The following is a 10,922-nucleotide window of genomic DNA, read 5'->3' on the forward strand; positions in this document are numbered from 1 at the left end:
AGTCACCCTACTGTGCAATAGGACAGCAGAACATATTTCTCCTATCTGACTGTAACTTTGTACCTGTTCACCAATGTCTTTCTCTGTCCACTGCCCCCCACACCTCCAGTGTCTGGTGACCAACATTCTACTCTCTTTTTCTGTTTGTTTGACATTTGTATATTCCACAAAAAAGTGAGATTATGTGGCATTTCTCTCTCTGTGCCTGGCTTATTTCGCTTAACGTAATCTTCAGGTTTATGCATGTTGTCCCAAGTGACAAAATTCTTGTTTTATTTTTTAAGTCTGAATAGTATTCCATTGTGAATATTCACCAATATTTACCACATTAAAACAATCCATTCATTTGTTGATGGACACTGAGGTTGTTTCCATAACTGGGCTATTGTGACTAGTGCTGCAATGAACATGGAGTGCAGACATCTCTGTGGTATACTGAGTTCAATTTCTTTGGGTGTGTTCCAAATAGTGGGATTGCTGGATCACATAGTAATTTTACTTTTAGTTTTTTGAGGGATCTCCACACTGTTTTTCAAAATGTCTGTGCTGATTTATAATGCCACCAACAGTGTACAAGTGTACTTCCTTTTCACCATATCCTTGCCAACATTTGTTACGCTTCATCTTTTTGTTAATAGCCATTCTAACAGTGTGAGGTGATATCTCATTGTGGTTTTCCTGTGCATTTCTCTGATGACTAGAGATGTAAAGCATTTTTTTTTTTTGAGACAGAGTCTCACTCTATTGCCTAGGCTGGAGTGTAATGATGTGATCTCGGCTCACTACAACCTCCATCTACCAGGAGAAATTCTCCTTCCTCAGCCTCCCGAGTAGCTGGGACTGCAGGTGGGTGCCACCATGCCCGGTTAATTTTTGTATTTTTGGTAGAGATGGTGTTTCACCATGCTGGCCAGGCTGATCTTGAACTCCTGACCTCAGGTGACCTGACTACCTCAGCTTCCCAAAGTGCTCAGATTACAGGTGTGAGCCACTATGCTCGGCCAGCATTTTTAATATATCTGATGACCATTTGTATGCCTTCTTTTGAGAAATGTCTATTCAAGTACTTGGCCATTTTTTTTGTCTTTAAATGTTTTTAAAAATTTAATTTTTAATTTTTGTAGGTATGTATATTTACATATATTTATGCATATTTATATATAGTAGGTGTGTATATTTATGAGTTACAATTGATGTTTTGATACAGGCATGCAATGTGAAATAATCACATCATGAAGAATGGGGCATCCTGCCCCTCAAGCATTTATCCTTTGTGTTACAAACAATCCAATTATACTCTTTTAGTTATTTTTGAAATTACAATTAAATTATTATTAACTGTAGTCCCTCTGTTGTGTGATCAAATGTTAGGCCTTATTTGTTCCTCTATTTCTTTGTATCATTAGTCATCCTCACCTCCCACCCACCCCTGCACTACTCTTCCCAGGCTCTGGTGACCATCGTTCTACTCTCCATCTCCATGAATTAAATTGTTTTGATTTTTAGCTCCCACAAATAAATGAGAGAATGTGATGTTTGTCTTTTAGTGCCTGGCTTACTTCTTAACTTAATGACCTCCAATTCCATCCATGTCGTTGCCAATGAAAGGATATCATTATTTTTTGTTATGGCTGAATAGTACTCCATAGAATGTATGTACGGCATTTTCTTTATCCATTTATCTGTGGATGGACACTTAGGTTGCTTCCAAATCTTAGCTATTGTGAACAGAGCTGCAACAAACATGGGAGTGCAGATATCTATTTGATATACTGATTTCCATTTTCTGGGACATGTACCCAGCAGTGGGATTGCTGTTATATTTATATAATAGCTCTATTTTTAGTTTTTTTAGGAACCTCCAAATTCTTCTCTTTGGTGGTTGTACTAATTTACATTCCCACTAGCAGTATACAAGGCTTCTCTTTCTCCATATCCTCACCAGCATTTGCTATTTCCTGTCTGTCGCATAAAAGCCATTTATCGTGAAAATGGCCATACTGCCCAAAATAATTTATAGATTCAATGCTATTCCCATCAAACTACCATTGACTTTCTTCACAGAATTGGAAAAAACTACTTTAAATTTCATATGGAACCAAAAAAAGAGCCCACATAGCCAAGACAATCCTAAACCAAAAGAACAAAGCTAGAGGCATCACATTACCTGACTTCAAACTATACTACAAGGCTGTAGTAACAAAAACAGCATGGTATTGGTACCAAAACAGATATGTAAACCAATGGAACAGAATAGAGGCCTCAGAAATAATGCCACACATCTACAACCATCTGATCTTTGACAAACCTGACAAAAATAAGCAGTGGGGAAAGGATTCCCTATTTAATAAATGGTGTTGGGAAAACTGTCTAGCCATATGCAGAAAGCTGAAACTGGATCCCTGACACCTTATACAAAAACAAACTCGAGATGGATTAAAGACTTAAATATAAGACCTAAAACCATAAAAACCCTAGAAGAAAACCTAGGCAATACCATTGAGGACATAGGCACGGACAAAGCCTTCATGACTAAAACACCAAAAGCAATGACAACAAAAGCCAAAACTGACAAATGGGATCTAATTAAACTAAAGAACTTCTGCACAACAAAAGAAACTATCATCAGGGTGAACAGGCAACCTACAGAATGGGTGAAAATTTATGCAATCTATCCATCATATAAAGGGCTAATATCCAGAATCTACAAAAAACTTAAACACATTTATAAGAAAATAATAACCCCCCTCAAAAAGTAGGTGAAGGATATGAACAGACACTTCTCAAAAGAAGACGTTTATGCAGCCAACAGATGTATGAAAAAATGCTCATCATCACTGGTCATTAGAGAAATGCAAATCAAAACCACAATGCAATAAAAACCATCTCATGCCAGTTAGAATGGCATTCATTAGAAAGTCAGGAAACAACAGATGCTGGAGAGGATGTGGAGAAATAGGAACACTTTTACACTGCTGGTGGGAGTGTAAATTAGTTCAACCATTGTGAAAGACAATGTAGCAATTCCTCAAGATTCTAGAACTAGAAATACCATTTGACCCAGCAATCCTATTACTGCATATTACCCAAAGGATTATAAATCATTCTATTAGAAAGACACATGGACATGTGTGTTTGTTGTGGCACTGTTCATAATAGCAAAGACTTGGAACCAACCCAAATGCCCATCAACGATAGACTGAATAAAGAAAATGTGGCACATGTACACCATGGAATACTATGCAGCCATAAAAAGGATGGGTTCAGGTCCTTTGCAGGGACATGGATGAAACTGGAAACCATCATCCTCAGCAAACTAACACAAGACCAGAAAACTAAACACTGCATGTTCTCACTCATAGGTGTGTAATATTGGGGTTCAGGGTGCCCTCAGCTCCCCTGAGAGGACATTTCTCCAGGTTCTTGGTCTCCTGCCCTCTCAAGGATGAGAGAGGGGACCATGGTGCGGTGCAGCAAATGCTGGACTTAAAGTGTTTGTAGAAAGTGATTTATTTAAAGAGAGAGAGAAACAGGAGAAGGAGAGAGAAAGAAATAGCTAACTCTCACACTGAGTGAGAGAATCCAGAAAGATGGAATCTAGGAGAGGAAAGCAGCTTCCACACTGAGTGGAAGGGAATAGAGGGAGATGGAGTTTAGGAGGAGAAGACAGGCTTCCACGAGAGAATGTGGAAGGGGACTCTAGAGGGGAAATCCAGGATAGAGAAAAACAGCTTCCATGAAGGGAGTGTTCGTGGAAGGGGATCCAAACATGGAGTCCGAAGGGGTATGGAAGAAGGGGACTTTTAACCTGGGAGGAACCCCCACCTTCTCCAAGATCCCAGGCCAATGAAAGGAGTTCCTTAGAACTTCTGCCAGAGTGATTCACTCTTAGTTTCTTCCTGTGCCTGTGAAATTCAAACATAAACCATTAAATCTCCTGGATGGAGATAGATGGAAGGAGGGCATGGCGCTAGGAAGTTCTTGCCCTTAAAACTACGCCCCCTTGTGGACCTGGAAAGAGAACACATTCCCTCAGGTGGGAGTTGAACAATGAGAACACATGGACACAGGGAGAGGAACATCACACACAGAGGCCTGTCGGGGGGTGGACGGCGGGGGGAGGGATAGCATCAGGATAAATACCTAATGTATGTGATGGGTTGATAGGTGCAGCAAACCACCATGGCACATATATACCCATGTGACAAACTTGCACGTTCTGCACATGTAACCCACAATTTAAAGTATAATAATAATAAGCCATTTTAACTGGAGTGACATGATATCTCACCGTAGTTTTGATTTGTATTTCTCTGATAATCAGTGATGTTGAGCCTCTTTCATAGGCCTGTCTGCCATTGTATGTATTCTTTTGAGAAATGTCTATTCAAATCTTTTGCCCATTACTTTGATTGGATTATTAGATTTTTTTTTTCTGTAGAGTTGTTTGAGCTCCTCATGTATTCTGATTATTAATCCCTTGTTAGATGGGTAGTTTGCAAATGTTTTCTTCCATTCTGCTGGTTGTTTCTTCACTTTGTTGATTGTTTCCTTTGCTGTGCAGAGGCTTTTTAACCTGATGTAATCCCATTTGTCCATTTGTGCTTCGGTTGCCTGTGCTTATGAGGGATTGCTCGAGAAATTGTTTTTCTAGACCAATGGCCTGGAGAGTTTCTTCAATATTTTCTTGTAGGAGTTTTATAGTTTAATGTCTTAGATTTAATTCTTTTTTTGTTTTTTGTTTTTTTTTTTTCTTCTGAGACAGAGTCTCACTCTGTTACCCAGGCTGGAGAGCAATTTCATGATCTTGGCTCACTGCAACCTCTGCCTACTGAGTTCAAGCCATTCCTGTGGCTCAGCCTTCTGAGTAGCTGGAATTACAGGTGCACACCACCATGCCCAGCTAATTTTTGTATTTTTAGTAGGGACAGGCTTTCAACATTTTGGACAGGCTGGTCTGGAACTCCTGGTTTCAAGTGATCCACCCACCTTGGCCTCCCAAAGTGCTGGCTGGGATTTCAGGCATGTGACACTCCACCCAGCCAATTTAAATTCTTTTTAATCCATTTTGATTTGATTTTTGTATATGGTGAGAGACAGGGGTCTAGTTTCATTCTTCTGCATATGGATATCCAGTTTTCTCAGCACCATTTATTGAAGAGAATGTCTTTTCTGCAGTGTATGTTCTTGGCACCTTTGTCGAAATGTGTTCACTGTGTGTGTATGGATTTGTTTCTGGGTCCTTTTTTCTGTTCCATTGGTCTATGTGTTGGTTTTTATACCAGTACCATGCTGTTTTGGTTACTATAACTCACAGTATAATTTGAAGTCAGGTAATGAGGTTCCTCCAGTTTTGTTCTTTTTACCTTTGCCGATTTTTTAATAGAATTATTTGTTTGCTTGTTGACTACTTTGAGTTCCTCGTATATTTTGGGTATTAACTTCTTATCCACTGTATGATTTGCAAATATCTTCTCCCAGTCTGTCGGCTGTGTCTTCACTCTATGAATTGTTTTCCTTGCTGTGCAGAAGTTTTTTGGTTTAATGTAATCCTATGTATCTACTTTTGCTTTCGTTTACTATGCTTTTGGAATTATGCAAGAAATTTCCATCCAAACCCAATGTCATGGAACTTTTCCCCTATGCTTTCTTCTAGTAGTTTTGTAGTTTCAGGTCTCACATTTAAGTCCTTGATTTATTTTGAGATGATTCTTGTATAAGGAGTGAGATGAGAGTCCATTTTCATTCTTCTTTTGTGAATATACAATTATACCACTTACTGAAGAGACTGTTCTTTCCCCATTGTGTGTTCTTGGCAATTTGGTGAAAAATCAATTGGTTGTTGATGTGTGGGTTTATTTGTGGGCTTTCATTCTATTTCATTGGGTGATGTGCCTGTTTTTATGTTGGTATCATGAAGTTTTGATTACTTTTGCTTTGTAGCAGATTTGAAATCTGGTAGTGTTTTGCCCCTAGCTTTGTTCCTTTCTGTCCAGATTGCTTTGGCTCTTCAGAGTTCTCTGTGGCTCCATACAAATTTTATGATTAATTTTTCTATTCTGTGAAGAGTGACATTGGAATTTTGATAGAGGTTGCATTAAATCTGTGGATGATTTTGGGTAGCATGGACATTTTAACAATGTGAATTCTTCCAAACCATGAACATAAGCTATCTTTTCATTTATTTGTGTCATCTTAATTTTTTCATCAATCTTTTATAGTTTTCAGTATGCAGATTTTTTTCACTTCTTTGATGAAATTTACTCGTTTCATTTTATTTTTTGATGATTATAAATGATATCGTTTTATTAATTTCTTTTTAAGACAGTTTGTTGTTAGTGCAGAGAAGTGCTGTTGATTTTGCACATTGGCATTGTATCCTGTAACTCTACTGAATTTGCTTATCAGTCCTGATTTTTGTATACTTATTTTATAGTCCAGAATATGTTTTTTATCTTAGCAATTGTTCTGTGTACACTAAAAAATGGTATTCAGATCTCATTGTATGAAGTGCTCTATAAATATCTTTTAGGTCAGGTTGATAGTCTGTGAAAATCTTCCAAATACCTTACTGATTTTCTGTCTCTGTGTTCTAGTAATTATTAAGAGTGGGGCATTAAAGCCTCTGGCTACAGTGGGTTGTCTATCTCTCCTTGGAATTCTATCAGTTTTGACATCATATATTTTGAAATTTTGTCATTAGGTATATTAGCATTTAGTTTTATTGTTTCAGGTCTTACAATTAAGTTGATTCTTCTATAAGGAGCAAGACAAAAGTCTATTTTTATTCTTCTGTTTGTGAATATACAATTATAGCATTTATTGAAGAGACTGTTCTTTCCCCCATTATGTGTTCTTGGTATTTTGTTTGAAAACATTAATTGTTTTAATAATTAATCCTAAAATTTGTATGGAACCATAAGAGACTCTGAAAAGCCAAAGCAATCTGGACCAAAAAGAACAAAGCTGGAGGTAAAACACTACTGGATTATACTCTCTTCATGAACTGACCCCTTCATCGTTCTGTAATAAGCTTCTTTACTTCTAGTATTATTCATGTTCGGAAATCTACTTTGTCCGATGGTAGCATAGCCACTCCAGTTTTCTTTGGATCCCTAGTGTTACCCTTTTACAGCTACCACCACGTTCTCCTCACCCTTCTCCCTAACATTTGGCAGCCACTGATCTGCTCTTCAGCTCTATAATTTTGTCATTTCAAGAATGTTCTGACCAAATGCAGTGGCTCACACTGAGGTCAGGATTTCGAGATCAGCCTGGCCAACATGGCTATGATTTTTAGTGGAGACTTTAGTAGTCTCCACTAAAAATACAAAAATTAGCTGAGCATGGTGGCGTGTGCCTGTAATCCCAGCTACTTGGGAGGCTGCGGCATGAGAATCACTTGAACCCAGGGGTTGGAGGTTGCAGTGAGCTGAGATTGTGCAATTGCACTCCCGCCTGGGTGACAGAGCAAGAATCTGTCTCAAAAAAACAACAAAAAAAGGATTCTGTAAACTAATTGCTCATTCACATGAGCCAACAGGAAATAAACACTTCTGCTTGTTGGGTAAAGTGTTCTGTCAATGTCTGTTAGGTCTAGTGTTGTTCAAGTCTTCTATTTCCTATTGATCTTCAGTTATTTTGTTGTACGTATTATTAAAAGTTGAGTATTGAAATCTCAAAAAAAAAAAAAAAAAGAAAATAAACACGATAATGTGAAACAATGGTTTGTAAGACACTGATACCAGGCAATGAACAGTGGCCACTGGGAGACAGGAAACTAATAGGACTAATAAACTAATCATACAGTACATGACCTTTGGAGACTTTTTTTTTTTTTAGTCAGCATAATTCTACTGAGTGCCATCCAAGCTGTCACATTTGTATTTCTGAGTACTATTTTGTGGTACGTATACCCCATAGTTTGTTTAAATATTCACCCTTTGAAGAAAATTTGCAGTGTTTCTGGTTTTTGGCTATTCCAAATAAAGCTGCTATGAATATTTGTGTACAGGCTATTTTGTGGACATAAATTTTTATTTCTCTGGGACAAATGCCCAAGAGTGCAATTGCTGAGTCACATGGAACGTGAATATATATTTAGTTGAAAAATAAACTGCAGAGTTATTTCTGAGAGTGACAATTTAATATTTCCACCACACAGGGCTGTGGAAAAGTTCCAGCTTCTCCACACATCAGAAAGCCTTCACCCTTGTGTTAAGCAATTTGGTTATGATGTGTCTTGGTACAGTTTTATTCCTATTTCTTGTGCTTGTTGTTCATTCAGCTTCCTGGATTTGTAGTTTTATAGTTTTTGTCATTGTAGTTTTTGTCAAATTTGCAACATTTTCTGCCATTATTTATTTAAATATTCAAATACTTTTTTCTCTCCCTTCCACAGTCTCCTCTTCGTCATGGATTCCAATAATGCACGTGTTACATTGCTTTAAACCATCCCACTGATGCTGATTATTTTCTTTATTTCCTTTTTGTTGTTGTTGTTGAGATGGAGTCTCCCTCGTCACCCAGGCGGGAGTGCAGTGGCACAATCTGGGCTCACCACAACCTCCACCTCCCAGGTTCAAGCAATTCTCCTGCCTCAGCCTCCTGAGTAGCGGAGACTACAGGCGTCTGCCATCATGCCCGGCTAATTTTTGTATTTTTAGTAGGGATGGAGTGTCAACACGTTGGCCAGGCTGGTCTTGAAATCCTGACCTCATGATCCACCTGCCTCAGCCTCCCAAAGTGCTGGGATTACAGGTGTGAGCCACCACACCTAGCTTATTTCCTTTTTCTTAGTTTCCTTTTCATGTTTCATTTTGGATTGTTCTTTTTGTTGTCTCCAAGCTTCTCCATTGTATTTTTCATCTTGCACATTATAGTTTTCATCTCAGTGAGTTCTATTTCACTTTTATGTCTTCATGTTTATTCTTAACCGACATGTAGAATACAGTTTTAACAGCTACTTTAATGTCATGTCTACCTTCTCAACTCTGGCTACCTCTGCGGACTCTCAGCTCTGTCTCCTAAATGAGCAGAGTCTGCTGGACTCTGCCTTAGCTGCCCCTCTCTGAGCCAAGGCCTCGAACTTTCTCAGGGCAGTAAGCTTTGGCAACCAGAGGACTCACTTTATTAGTTTCCTGTCTTGCAGTGGCCACTGTTCTTCGTTACCTGATATCAATGTCTTGCAAACCATTGTTTCACATTATCTTATTTATTTTTGTTTGGCTCACATGAATGGGCAAGTCCTTTGTCTGTTGGAAGTGATATTCTGCTAAACTAGTTTTATTTATATGCATATGCTTACCAGTTTCTTTGATCACTAATTTTTTTCCTTACAATTCATCCATTCCTTCTGGGTTCAATAGTGATGTATATTCCTGAGGTGGAAACCTCATTTTTCTTGTGTGTGCTTATTCTCACACATGCAGCATTTTCTCCTCCTCCGTGTTTTGTAATTTTGGTTTGAATTACATCTTTCTTCAAGCTTATTTTTGAATGATATTCATTTTCTATTGTTGCATAACATCACAAACCTATCCTTTTGAAACCACACAAATTTATTTTCTTGCATTTTCCATTGCTCAGGAGTTCCGGATAGCATGGCTGAGTTCTTTGTTTAAAGTCCCACATGGCTGAAATTATGGTGTCAGCGGAAGCTGCTACCTCATCTGAAGTCATGGTCCTTGTCCAGGCTGTTGGCAGAATCCAGTCCTTGTAGCTGTAGGTGTGTCAGCCCTGTGATTTACTGCTGTTCACTGGGACTTCCCTCAGCCCCTAGAAGCTGCCTGCCTTTTCCTGCCCTATTGCCCCCTCCACAACATGGGAGTTTCTCTTTCAAGGACAGCAGAAATGTCTCTGCTGCTTAGAATGTCTGATTTTCCTCTGCCTCTGAACCAGGTGTATTGCCCTTATGTTATTAGGATAAGCCCACAGGAAAATCTTCTTTTTGACTAACTCAAAGTCAACTGATTAGTCTTCTTAGTTACACTGGCAAAACCCCATTTGCCATATAATGTCACATAATCATGGGGTGATATTTCATAATAACAGATTCTGTTCACATTCATAGGGAGGGAAATACACAAAGTGTGTACATCAGGGGATGTGAACCTTGAGGGCCATCTTTGAATTTTGCCTACCACATTTCACCTTCTGGACCCCAGTGCCATATATATTTTTTTTTTTTTTAGACAGAGTCGCACTCTGTCACCTAAGCTGGCATGCAGTAGAACAATCTTGGCTCACTGCAAACTCTGCCTCCTAGGTTCAAGCAATTATCTTGCCTCAGCCTCCCGAGTAGCTGAAATTATAGATATGTGCCACCATGTCTGGCTAATTTTTATATATTTAGTAGAGACAGGGTTTCACCATGTTGGCCAGGCTAGTCTTGAACTCCTGACCTCAAGTGATTCACCCGCCTTGGCCTCCCAAGGTGCTGAGATTACAGGTGTGAGGCCACTGTGCTTGGCCTAGACCCCAATAATTTACATCCCTTCCAAACATTCCCTAGAGTCTAATCCCATTCAGACATCATTCTAAGTTTGAGATCTCATCAGGTAAATCGGGCCCAGGTTTGGATGAGGCCTGATCCTGGGAATAATTTTTTGAGACACATTTCCTCTCCATCCAAGAGAGAGATGATCTCCCCAACACTCCCAGTATATGAAGGTGGGACTGACATAGAGTGACAGTTATAGATGTTCCAGTTTAGAAAGAAGAAAAATGGAAGGTGAAACAGAAGGGAGTCACTGTTCCAAGGCAGTTTTGAAATCTAGTTGTAGGACTTCCAGCCAGAGATCCTTGATTAGGTTTCCATGCCTGGGACTTATCCTTCTTTGCTCCTTGGTTATGTTGCTCATCCTTTGGGCTCTTGTTGGTTCTGCTCTCTGAGCTCTGAGTCATTCTTCCTTTTCATTAAA

General features: G+C 38.9%; 1 long non-coding RNA gene across 1 annotated transcript in view; it reads left to right on the plus strand.

Annotated features, from left to right (window-relative positions):
* LOC116540441 overlaps positions 1-10,922 on the plus strand; it is a 76,887-nt gene that overhangs the window by 40,348 nt on the left and 25,617 nt on the right. The window lies entirely within an intron of this gene.

The sequence above is a fragment of the Sapajus apella genome, unplaced genomic scaffold, assembly GCF_009761245.1.
Source record: "Sapajus apella isolate SASKATOON/1434 unplaced genomic scaffold, GSC_monkey_1.0 scaffold140, whole genome shotgun sequence".
Classification (NCBI taxonomy): Eukaryota; Metazoa; Chordata; class Mammalia; order Primates; family Cebidae; genus Sapajus; species Sapajus apella.